The sequence below is a fragment of the Aphelocoma coerulescens genome, unplaced genomic scaffold (assembly GCF_041296385.1).
Source record: "Aphelocoma coerulescens isolate FSJ_1873_10779 unplaced genomic scaffold, UR_Acoe_1.0 HiC_scaffold_78, whole genome shotgun sequence".
NCBI lineage: Eukaryota > Metazoa > Chordata > Aves > Passeriformes > Corvidae > Aphelocoma > Aphelocoma coerulescens.
This window is the reverse complement of record NW_027184064.1, coordinates 256179-268911: the sequence shown is the minus strand read 5'-3', so window position 1 is coordinate 268911 and position 12733 is coordinate 256179. Positions and strand designations below refer to the sequence as shown.

At 42.9% G+C, this 12733-nt stretch overlaps 1 protein-coding gene across 2 annotated transcripts in view; it reads right to left on the bottom strand.

The window, feature by feature from the left end:
- Positions 1-12733, bottom strand: part of CYYR1 (cysteine and tyrosine rich 1) — a 91554-nt gene that overhangs the window by 70500 nt on the left and 8321 nt on the right. The window lies entirely within an intron of this gene.

Sequence of the window (12733 nt, the reverse complement as noted above, 5' to 3'; positions counted from 1 at the left end):
AGACATTTTTAAATGTTGTTGAAACTGGAGAATGAGGACCATAACTTCAAATTCTACCTACATGCCTTGAAGCCCTCTTCTTTTGCTTTTCACTGGCATTTAGTATCAAATTATCCATGCAAGGGGCCACTGGAGGAAAGCAGTACAAGGTAAGCAGACTGGTAATCCTGTAATCCATTTTCATAATTTCATTTCATGTAAACAGGCAATTTACTTCCAAGCCAAACACATGATTACTGCTGTGGACTAAACAAAAATATTAGTTTTCAGCCATGTAAGTACATTAGCTACCATGTGACACAGCTTCATCAAGGTCTTTGAGGACCTGTCCTGGGTTACAAGACAGGGTATAACCAAAGTATGTATTCTACCACCATCTACGTTACCTTCTGATGAATTGTTTAAATGGGTGTTTTCTTATCTTTGCCATGACTCAACCGTGATAACTCCCTCTATGGAAGCAGCAGCACCACCCACCCTGAGGGGGTCATCTCTGCTAATGGGCCATCAAGGACTCCCCACAATGACTCATATAATTACATCATCTGTCTTGGTTTGAAAGACAGGTGTCTGCCAAGGAAGGCAGGAGTCTCCCTTGGAAGGGAAGAAAAAAAATTGCAACCCCCTTCCCTCCGAATTATTACAATTTTGAAATTAAGGGGCTTTCAGGCAAAGATATGAGGAAAATAGGAATAACAATTCTTTACTATTATATGTAATAGTCGTGGCACTTATTAAAACCATTCAACACAAGTCACAGATAACAGTAATAAATCAGCTGACTTGTTTGACATATCCCCACATCCTGTGTTTTTTTGTGAGTACTGCAAGTATTCAGTCTGGAAAAACAAGGGCATCTCATTAAAAAGCCCTGTCAGCAACTGCATAACAAGGTATAAGAATGTAAACAAACAACAATAACTATGGCAGTAACAGCAAACAATCACAAACCTAGTCCCAGCCTTCTCAGCTCTCAGGCCCTTCCCCCTGGGTGCAGTTCCGCTCGCAGCCGGCAGGGGCGCTGGCAGCTCCTGGTGAGCAGGGCAGGTGCGATGGTTCCCCCATGGCTGCAGGAGGCGCTCTGGAGCAAGCTCGGGGAGCACGCGGCACTGGTGGCCTGCAATCCCGGGAAGAGGTGGAACAAAGGCTTCACAAGCCCCTGGGCAGCCGACCCCAGTGTCCGGCCGGACCCTCGGGAACAGCAGGCTGGAACAGCAGGGACGAGCACAAATCCCGGGTGGTAGACAAGATGTATCAAAACTCCAGAGCTGTGGTGGGAACCCCCCGGAGGTCTGGGCAGGCAGGGCGAGCAGGGCTACAAAGTAGCAAAGGCTCGAAGCAACAGCGGGGGCAGGGCGGCCGCAGCCCAGCTCCCAACGGGGCAGGGAAAGGCGGGCTTGGGAATTCCAGGGTCTCTCCAGTAGAAGGAAGGCAACTGAAGAAGCAGCCTCTCTCTCTGTCCAAACGCCGGGAAGTGCCTACCCACAAACCCAGGTGAAAGAGTAGCCAGATGCACCCCACTCCTGTGGCCAGATCTTTTGTTTTTCTTAAGCACCTAGTAATTTGTCCCCCTGGCAACATGTATGTGAAAAATTCCTTTGAGAGAAAAAGAAAACAGGAGGAGAACTAAAACCCCAACATCATCCCATTGTGAAATTCCCTGCCCTGAAGGAGATGCCGAACATTTCTGCCTGTATATAATCTGGGGCTTGGGACACCACAACATCCGCCATTGGACCTCCAGAGAAGGACCAGGCCTTTCCATGGGACAACTGTTTTTGACAAGACCACATCCATCACTCCAACGGCACTGCAACCAGTGTTTAATTAGACTGCTACCATCACCCTGACCAACAGGGTGTCAGGTTGTATTCCAGCTTTGTTGGCTTAAGCCAGTGTTTCTGTACTATTGCCTTTATTGTTATTTTCCTATTAAATTGTAACTCTGACTTGAAATCTCTCGCAAGGTATTTGTGTGGAGTTAATTCCTCCTGCTGGTTTACCTTCAAACTAGCACAGGACCACACAGCATAGCAAGGGGTTATCACACTGCAGTGAGGGAAAACCCATGGCCCATAGCAGGGATGTTGGCAAACAGAAAGATAGGCAAAAATAACTAATCTTAAAAGAATGCAACATTTGCACATGACAGAATAAGTCTGTAGGTAGGTTAATAATTACTTAAATTACATTAACACTGTGGAGGCTGGTGGGCCTGTTGACAGAAGGACTATGAAGGTCCCCTGAAGGGAAGAACCCTAAGTGGCACCCCCAGGTTAGGGAGACAGAAAAGGCCTCTCCCAGAATTCCTTAGTTACATTATGCTAATGTATCCCAGTTTTGCTTCCTTGATTGGCCCATTGGCCTCCCTGCCCCTTGTTACTAACATGTCCCTGATCCAGAAGGTTGTCCCTTCCCCGTTCTCCCATTGGCCCTTGCTCCCTCACCACTCCCTCAGAGTTCCCCTATTGGTTCCCATACCCTGATCCCACCTGTGTACAGCCCCTGTGCCCTCAGATTATTGGTCCCTGATGCTCTCTCTCTCTCTGCCCCGTATGTAAACCTGGACCCTCCCACGTTCTTGGTCTTCATCCCTGGACCCCTTCACATGTGTGGTTGCAATAAACTTCTCCCGTGGAACCCTAAATGAAGGCCCTTCCTTGTCTCTTTGCTGTCGACTTGTCGAAGAAGCTATCTGGTGTGTGTGTGTTTGTGTGAGTGTAGTGGCCTTGCCAAGCGGCTTGCTACTGGAGATGCTTTTGGAAGGTTGCAGCACCCTACTATCCGTCACCACTGCTGCAACATAACACCAAGGCTTCTCACTCAGCTGAGAGCATTTTTGTGCTGGACATGGCACATGATGACTCTTTACACACAAGTCTTCTCCATCCCAAGACGTTTTCATCTGAATGTGATTATCTATGGCATATTCAGTGTCTATATTCAAAATATAATCCTACACAAGTGGAAAGCAAAGATGGTTACAGAAAAGATGTATTTTTTTAATGCAAATTATTGCACTACCAAAATTCTTGTTAGTCTTCCAGGAATATCTGTAAGATTCCAAGAGACATATTTCAACAAGGTCTGGTACAAAATACTCTTGGAGTTGCCTTAGTCCCAAAAATTAAAAGTGATGCATTAAACTTATGCTAACTGCGTTTTTTCTCTCCTCTTAGTTTATATCTCCAAAGCAGGAGATGAGAGGCCTGAAATTGCAGGGACTTGAAGGATTTGATCCAAACAAAAGAATTAAGAGCTGCTGTCATGAACCACTTAAAACACCATCATACTGTAAGTGCTACTTTTATGTAAGTAATTAATTTTGTGTCTCTCTACTGCTTGTCTTCCATTGCAGAATTCTCCTCAGTCTGCTATCAGAATATTTCTGCTTCTCTTTCTCCCCAGATCTATTGCAGAGGCATCAGTGCAGCACTCCTCCCTACTCACCCTGACCCTGCCAGTCACATTCTTAGCTGGCCTGGAGCACTCCTGAAAAAAGAAGTCTTACAAGCTCCACAGCACAGAGAACTCCCAACCTGTGGATACTGAAAAGCTAGAAGCAGAGAAATTTTCCAGCTTTCTGAGTATTCTGTGAAAGTTCTGCTTTCTCACACAGGCTAGCTGAAAACAGTTTCAGGTTTTTGTAAACCAAGACTTCATCTAACACCTGCAGCTTGTTATGCACAGTCTTGTTATGGTACATTGGAAAAATATTTTGAAATGGGTGTTGTAAGGTCTTAAACAATCATCCTGGGAGGTGGATGGTCAAAGGACCAATAGCTTTGGCCATTCTAGCAAACCATGTTATATAAACGAGTTTGTAATTAATTAAATAAGTCCATTTTCCTTGGACCCAAACTCTATGTCATTATTCTCGCCGTCCCTGCTACAACAGTGACACCAACCTTAAGTGCTGATGACAGGCACCATCGATGTGGTGCTTCAACAACACAGATACTAGAACCGGATCAGAATGCCAGCTGGCGTTATGTGATGTTAGTGTCGTAAGAAAATGATACAGCAGAATTTCAGAAGAAAATACATTATAAGACAATAATTCCATATATGCATACACACACATATATACGTGTGTATACACACATACATCATGTAAGTGAAGATAACAAGCAGTGGCTGCAATCCCCTGCCCTCTCCTTGACAACCTTCCTGTTCTCTGAAGTTTACATTGCCTTGCCTGGAGGTGCAAACTGCTCTGGGGTGTACTCTGTTTTCTGAAGAGCAAGGCATCTGCTGGTAAAGCTGGTGCCTCCCCCTCCATGCCACTCTCCTGCAGGAGGCTGACTGCCTCCCTCCTATTTCAAATGATTACTTCTATTCTCCTTTTACTGGGAATGAGGAGGAAGCACCAGTGGTGAGCGGAGGAAAGGGACACTGTTTACATCCAGGCTCTCTCTTACCCTGCTATTGGAAGGGAAAACTCAAATGCACAGGCACAACAGGCACAACAGGAGTAAGCAGTACCACAACCAAAACTGCTGATGTGATAGCATAAGCACACACATTAGGGGCTGCATTTCATATGTTTTTCCTAGTTTACAAACAATGGTGCCCTGGGGGCTGCTCAGCTACAGGGCAGAAGCATGCTAATTATACCTTCATGTTCCGGTTTGGCCAAATTTAGAAATATATCCTCTGAGAAAAGGCACAACCACCCCTTCCCCCCCAGGTTCGGGAAAAAATAAATTTTTCTCAAAGGAAAGTGAAGAAGATAAAACTATTTATTTAACAAACACACGGGAAAAGGAAAGTAAGGCTAAATAATAAAATGTTTCGCTGTGGAGGAAAAAACCTGGGAAAGTGTTAAGAGTCCTCCCTTTGGTCTCCTCGGAGCTGGGGCTTGGCCCAGGGCCAGGCCCTCTGTGCCCAATGGAAAGTCCTCCCAATGTGCTCTGAGGTTGAAAGCAGTCCAGTAGAAAAGGGAGAAAATCCGGAATTCCAGAGAAGGAAAAGCAAAGTCCAACTCTCAGTCTCTCTCTCCGGAGAACAAGAAACTGAAACAACTGGCCAAAAACTGACTGGAAAGCAGCAAGCCGGGTGCTTCCTCGCTCCCCTGCCGCAGCTGGGAAAAAAACCCCTGCTATCTTTATGTGACCTTGAACAAGCTGCAAACTGCCCTGAAAAAGTTTTGCTCAGTTTTTTCCTTCCCCCTCTCAGGCTCAGTTTAGAGGCATAGAAAGGCACAAAAATTAATTTCTGGGCATAGGCAGCGATATGGGATACACATCATAAGGTCACCCCAAGACACTTCATTAGATCATCTTGACCATGGATTATATGAAGGACTGGAGTAGTTTGCACAATCCCTTTACGTTTCAACAGCAGCACAGCAAGTCCACAAGGCACCTTATTTTTATAAGCTTTAGTGCATCTTAGCCAATGAACAGATATTTCAACAATAGCTGCAGATCCTTGGTACTGCTTGTGCCAAAGTGTACCACAGGCCTCAATAAAGAGAGAGAAGCTGGAACATTCAGCATTAAAAACAGTGCCCCTTGGGGGTTAAAGGAATAACTCCATGTAATGATAGCAGTAAAAATCTCTTATCTGTGTGAATGAGCCAACAGAGCAGATAAAGTGATGACAACATGCCTGGTCGGTTTGTGGTATTAGTGCCTCTCCACCCCATACTAAATGCGTACATACAGAGTGAGTCCCAGGAGCAATCTTGTATTTTACAAAATTAATTCATTACAGGGAAAAACAAAAAAAGGTCTTTATGATAGCAGAAGTGATTCTGAGAGCAAACATCACAACCATTTTCTTTTTTAAACAGAGAAAAATCATTGAGAAAACTTCATTGGATTTCTAAAGATTGTATTAACTATGGAATTTCTACTGGGCTGTGGTTATAAACCTCTGTATTAGTTTGAAAACAAACCAGTGGGAGGCACCAAGTCAGAATAACAATTTAATAGGGAAATCAACAAAATAAAGGCAGAAAACAGTGGGTTAAACTGACAGAGTCAGGATACAACCTGACACCCTGTTAGTCAGGGTGGCGGTAGCAGTCCAATAAAATGGTGGCTGCAGTCCTCCTGAAGTGATGGATGTGGTTCTGTCGAAACACTGATCTTGTAGAGGGGTCTGCTCTTCCTCAGAAGGTCCAGTGGTGGCTGTGTAGCTCCTGTCCTCTGGGAAAGGTTGTCTCTGGTGTTCGGAATCTCAGATTATATCCAGGATGGAATGCTTGGTTCCTCCTTCTGGATGGAGCATCTCACAATGGGATGATGAGTCATGAGGCCAGGCATTAATAAGGCTCATTAACAGAAGATAGTCCGGAGGGAATTTTCTCCGAGTCATGCGGCAGGGCATTGATGGGCCAATTAACAGAAGATAGTCCGAAAGGAAGGAGGCAAGGAAACACTGCCCCACCTGGTTTCAACAGCTCATGAGGATGGTAATAGAATACACTGCAGCCCAGGACAATCTCAAAGGAAATTGTGGCTGCCCTGTGAACTAATAGTTCATTCCCTTTAATTTTTAATAACTCACTTTTATGTGCCTCTGGCAGGACATCCTCCTCTTTCTTATGGCTGGGGCATTTGGAAGAGATAACACAGGCCAGATTAATAGCCCGGCAAGGGGCGAGAGAGCCCAGCAAGGGATCAGAGAGCCCAGCAAGGGGTCACCTCCAGGTGCCTGAGAGTCTGAGCCCCAGCCCTGAGTACACATCTTACTATGAGAGCAAATGTGGAAAGAGATAAAAGAAAATAAACATTGGTGACCAAAAGATATGGTTCTTACATCTATAAAAGTCTGCAGGAATTATCACAGAGGCAGAAGTCTCTTACTCACTCCTTTGGAACGTGCAAGACAATTTCTTCCCAAAGCTTGGACCCAACTTCGTGGTTACTTTTCCGGAAATTGAGGGAAAGGATTTCGATGTGTGCCCCTTCAACAATTTGGTGGTAAGAAACATTGTATCCTAAGTTATACTATTTCTTGGCTAACTGTAAATTTAATGGTACCTTTAATGCTGCATGTATAATACTAGTATTCCCTTTTGTCTTATTCCTGTGTAGTAATAGTCTGTTTTAAGTCTTATATCTGTTAGTTTTGTGCCTATTAAAAAAATAATTAATTCTACAATAGACCAAATCAGCCATTATTAAAGAACTTGCAAATGAGAGTGAGTCTTGGGGTGTTGGCCACCTCAGTAACATGACTGCCTGCTGCTAGAGGCCTGGGCAAAAGGCAGGGACTTATTTAAACCCACATCATCCATTCATAACAACACCAAACTTTGTTTCTGTCCCTTCAAGAGGTGCATGAGATTAGAATGAGAGTTTCTCTTTCTAGGACAAGTAGTGAATTAGTGCTACAGATCTTATTTGGATTGGCTGCAATGACACTGTGAGCAGCATCAAATGGTCCTCTAACAGAGCTTCTGATCCAGAAGTATCTTCATTAATAACCCTGCTCCGACTTGGTGTGATATTGCTTATTAAGAAACAACCAATAAAAAATGCAAACAGACTAATTCTCTGAGAATTCTGCAGGCTCAGTGAAAACTCCAAATTAGCCAATAAAACAGAAATTCCCCAGCTCAGGGCAGGGAAGGCATGTGTACATTGCTTGTGAAGGGAGTGGATAAGTCAGGTGAGGTGGGATTTGTCCTGTGTATCTCCTGACATTCCAGGACTGACATACCTTATTAAGCAGTGCTTGAACCAGGAGCAAGGAAGCCTAAAGTGGCAGTGAGTGTGGAAGGTATCATGGTGATCAAAAAAACAAAGAAAGAAAAATGGGAGGTTTTTCTAATTGTTGGCTACAACAAGGTACTTCAGTTTACAACTTCTCCCATTCAAGCCCTGTGCACAAAATTCCCACTGAACTAATTAGCTTATTGATTTCAACACGATGAGGACTATATCCATTACAGCTACTCACCACCTTGAAGTTACAAATGCATTTAACTACTTCTGGGAACTGGTGCTGTGCTGTTTGAGACTATTTGAATTGTCTCAAAAGCTTTGGACTTACAGAGGACTAAACAAAGTTACAGATTCTTATCAAATGCAGAAATGGACCTTTTGCTTTCTTGAAAAAGGGAAAGGTGTGTGAGTAGGTATAAAATAACAGAAAGAAGGCAAAATTGTTATGAGGAAAGAACAGTCCTCTTGTGATCAATATAATCCCCAGGCTCAGTCTTTATGTCAGTCTTACTAAGTGTTAAGAAAACATTTATCTTTTGCATGGCTAAACCTTATGGGAAAATCCTGCAGACTGCCAAAAGAGACCACTGCAAGTGAAGAACAAAAAATTCTCTCTCCTTCTCATGGACAAGTATTTTCAAAATAGAGCAGTATGAGCAAGCTAATTTCACTGAATTCTTTAAGAATGTTTACTTTTTCCCCTCAGATTTTTCTGTAAGCCACAGAGCATTTCAGTGATTTATACCTTAATGCTTCTATTTTCAGGCCAAATTCTAACAATCTTCTAAATGACGAAAAAAAGATGGTCCATAGGGATGTCAACAACTCAAGTTTCAGCACAAAACCATGCTATCCTTTTCTCTTATAACTGATCTTGCAAGTTTACAACTTTTACTAAAAAAAGTATTCTAGTTCTTAACTAAAATAAAAATCCCTAAACTTCCACAAATGATGAAACAAACTAAAGATCCTATTAGTCTCAAACACTTCAAAACAGTTAGTCAGACATCCTAGTGAAAAAGAGGTGGGAGACTTGAACCGGGAGCTATCTTTCGAGAGCTGCTGTTTGGCATGCAAACCATTTTTTCTCCTCACTTTGAGCTGCTTGTCACAACACAGGGTCAAAAATGAAGACACAAAGGGCTAAAGAAGAGGCACCCTGTGTTTTAATTCTGGTGCTGGCAAGTGTTTCCTCTGCAGCCCTCATCAGGAGCAGATATTGCTCTGGTTGTAAATCTGATCGCATATTCTTCATTAAAGGATATGAACTGGGACAATTGGCATGGAACAAAAAACAACTGGTAGTTCAAACACTGGGAAAGGTCACATTTTGAATACCCATTCTCACTCCAGCAGATCTTGCAATGAAAACGTGGTCCTAGATTTTCCTCTAAACTGTGGTTAATCAACCCCCTACATATACCTCTCTCACAGAGGTTTTCCTAGGCTGAAGCACGGATAGCATGATTCCATGGGTAGTCCAGATGCTGAAGACCAAGGAATAAAAGGCTGAACTGGTATTCACCTTTTAGACAGAATGAAAGGGAAACAGTTAATTATCAGTTTTGGCCTTTCTAATGACACATTTATAGCCAGCCCCCTGTATTCAGCACAAGCATACTCTTGTATGTTCTCTGTTCCATGTATATATGGCTCTGTTCCATGTGCTCATTCAGGAAGTCTCTCCTAATCAGAAGTCAAGCCAAATGGAAAAAATAATTACCAAACTTCAGCAGACCCCTGGCATAGTATCAAAGTCCCAGAGCCAGAGGCATGAAATGTGGACCACTGTAGGTACAAAAATGCTGCTAGCGAGGATTTTCTTGTTATTTTCTAAGTCCGTGAGAGACTTTTCTCTCTCACAGAAGAGGTAGCAGGGAATGTAAACAACCAAGCCACCTGCAACCTTGAAAAGTCTTGCTTATAGTATAGTAGAAAAACATTTTGACAATGGATGTTTTAAGATATTTGCCAGTCACCCCCAAGGGGTGGCTGATCCTTTGTCCAATTAGACTATGAAGAAAAAGTCTGTAAAAGAGTTTGTAAAATAATTAAATCAATCTTGCTGCACAATTCCTGCCTGCTGGATCTTCTCTCCTCCTCCTCCCTATGGCTGAGGGACACGGTGATATACCGTAGGAACCAGGCCTGCGGTAATAGACCACCAAGTAAATTGCAGTTTTTACATACTGTCCCAAAGTGGTTTAATAATGGAAAATTTTGAACATCACCATTGATGAAGAGGAAAACAATTTTATTTTACGTAGAGTCCCATACAACTGTCATGCAGACACAGAACCATCCTCAACCTATTGTTGCTACACATATTTACTCCAGGATGCCTGAGAATGTCTAGTTTTAATTATTTGGAATCTTCAGTGAATGCCATGCTTCCTGAATTTCTTTTATTCACTATGAACTCCAGAGGCTACCTCTCTATATTCCTAACTCTTAAAATGTTAATTGTATCCTTTGGTGCACTACTCCTTCATACCCACTCTCAATATCCCCATATCAAATGAATCAGCTTAAGGAACATTCTTCACTTCAGGAACAGCAGTCAGATACTTTTCTCAAAGGTACTATTGGATATAAAGTACTCCACGTCAAATGCCACACACTACACACACCTTTTTCCTTAGTTTTGCAGGCCAAGATACACACATGATTTTTATGCTAAATGTGTTCTCTGCCTCTTTTCCTCCCATTCCCTCTGTCTGCCTTCCATCCTGGCTGCATTATACATCCTCTAGACTTAAAAAAACCAGCCCAAAACCCACCCAAAAAGCTCACCTCCTCCAACATACATTAGGTTCATGCAGATAACACCTGTTGATTCAGAGGTAACTAAACAGACTGTTGCATCCTCAGTGTCACTGGTAAGATTTTTCCCTCTACCCTCTCACAAACCACCATCTCACTACATGAAATGAGATTACAGTTCTCTCAAGTATTTATTAACTTTTTCCTCAAGTTACTTTTTAAGTTCTTCCAATCAGGTGTTTTGTTTCCTTTAGTGCTGTTTTTCTAAATCAAAGCTGCCTTAGAGTAAGACATTTCTGAAGACAATGTTTGTGAAGAAACTTTGCAATGTAATGTAGCAGGCTAGCTTTCTTCTTCTGCTTAAGCCAATATTCCAGTTTACTCCCCTTAAAGACTTACCCAGGGAAATACTGAACAATCACATGGGCTGAATATTTTATCAACAGATGTTCTTAAATCTGGTGGGCCAAATCCATGTGTAGGTCCTCTCATTGCCACTGAACATTCAGCTGGCCCAGCAGTGTTTGAAAGAACAGGTGGACTATTTGTCTTCTTTGCTCCATTATTTATCTAAAATCTGGAATTATTTCACACCAACTCAGAGCTGCTGGCCCTGAAGTATTGTGGAAGAGCAAAAGCAGCACCCAGAACTAACCCTGACAGCATGCTGATGCTGAATCAATTTTTGCCTTTTTTCTTTTATATATTCTCTGTATTCTTTACACATATATTTGTAGCTCTATTACTGTATTCCTAGCCTAGCTCCAGTACTTTACCTTACCCTACCCGAAAGGCAGAAAGACAAAACACATTCCAAAAGATTTCAGGCTGGGGGCCTGTGGCTCCTATTCTAACTTGGCTCTTCCTGGCAACCAAGGCTGAGACCAGCTCTTCAAGACGTATTTTTATAAACAAAGTTTAGTTCCTATCTAGAGAAGGGAGGATTTGAAAAAGGGATGAACTGAGGGAATTACCTCACCAATTATATATAATTGGTGATTTTTGTCTGATATGCTAATTTGCAAAACCTATAAAAACTGTATGTGTGTGCATCTTCAGCATTTTCCACCTGGCAAATTGTTCACCTAAGGCTCCTTATAAAGGAGCCTTTTTATCCCCCTGTGTCTGGCTTGTGATTTTAGGAACAGAAAGAAGGCATCTGACATCCTACTACTGACATCCCTGCCCAAAGAGCTAGTTGTGGCTCTAGTGTAGAGCTACCTGTGTGCCAAGACAAACACAAGGCACAATGTGGTGGAAAAAACTTAGCTGTAAATTAGCCCACAGAAAATCCACCAGGATAAGCATGAGTGCCAGACAATCTGAAGCCTCTTGAAAGTAAATACAAAAAGCACTGCCAGAAACACTCAAAATTGGGTCCCACAGAAGAAACTCCTTTTGTCCTGACAACCATCTCTGAGGAGCTCTCAGGTTTGTGGCTGCAAGTAATAACCAGATGTCTCCAACATCTCAGAGTGTCCTGGTTTGAGACAAATTCAGAAGAACATCTGAAATGAACGTCCTCTGATAGAAGGCAGGTTACAACCATCCCTCCCCCACCAGGTTCAGAAAGAATTTTTCCTCAGAGGAAAGTGAAAGGAAAAAAACTATTTATTTAGCAAACACAGTGCATGCAGGCATGGGAAAAAAATAATCCTAAATAATAAAACCTCTTGCTGTAGAGAGAACCTAGTAAGTCCTTTCTGTGGGTGTGGCTTTCTCCTCATCGGAGCTGGGTCAGCTTGGGCCCCTCTGGGCCTTGGTGGAAAGGCCTCCCAGTGAGATTCTGATGTTTTGGTGTTCTGAACAGTCCAGAAGAGAAAAAGAAGAAACCGAAGTTCCAGGAAAACTCCTTGCTTTAGCTAATGAACAAAAAGCTAGCTAGAAAGTGGGAGAATGCCACTCTCTTTCCTGCTGCAGAGCTGCAGAGCTGAACTGAGCAGCCAGGCAGGAGAAGCCAGCAAACTTATCTGTGTTTTGAACACAGCACCGAAGGAATTCCACTGGCTCTCCTCCCTCCCCCTTAGCTAGCTTTAAAGGCACAGAGAGGCACAGGATTCATATCTGGGCATAGAGCAGGTGATAGAGGATACACATCATAGAGTCACCTCAAGACACAGAGAAAGAAGGCAAAATGCTGGCTGGTTAGGTTGGGAGATACTGTTGTGGCAGACCTGGAGCATCTACCACAGAGGAAACATGCTGCAGTCACCTTAGTCCTTAGACTGGTAGAAAAGTGCAGCAGCACAGGAAAACTACTAAAAGGTCAGTCAGAAGGAATTCAATAACTT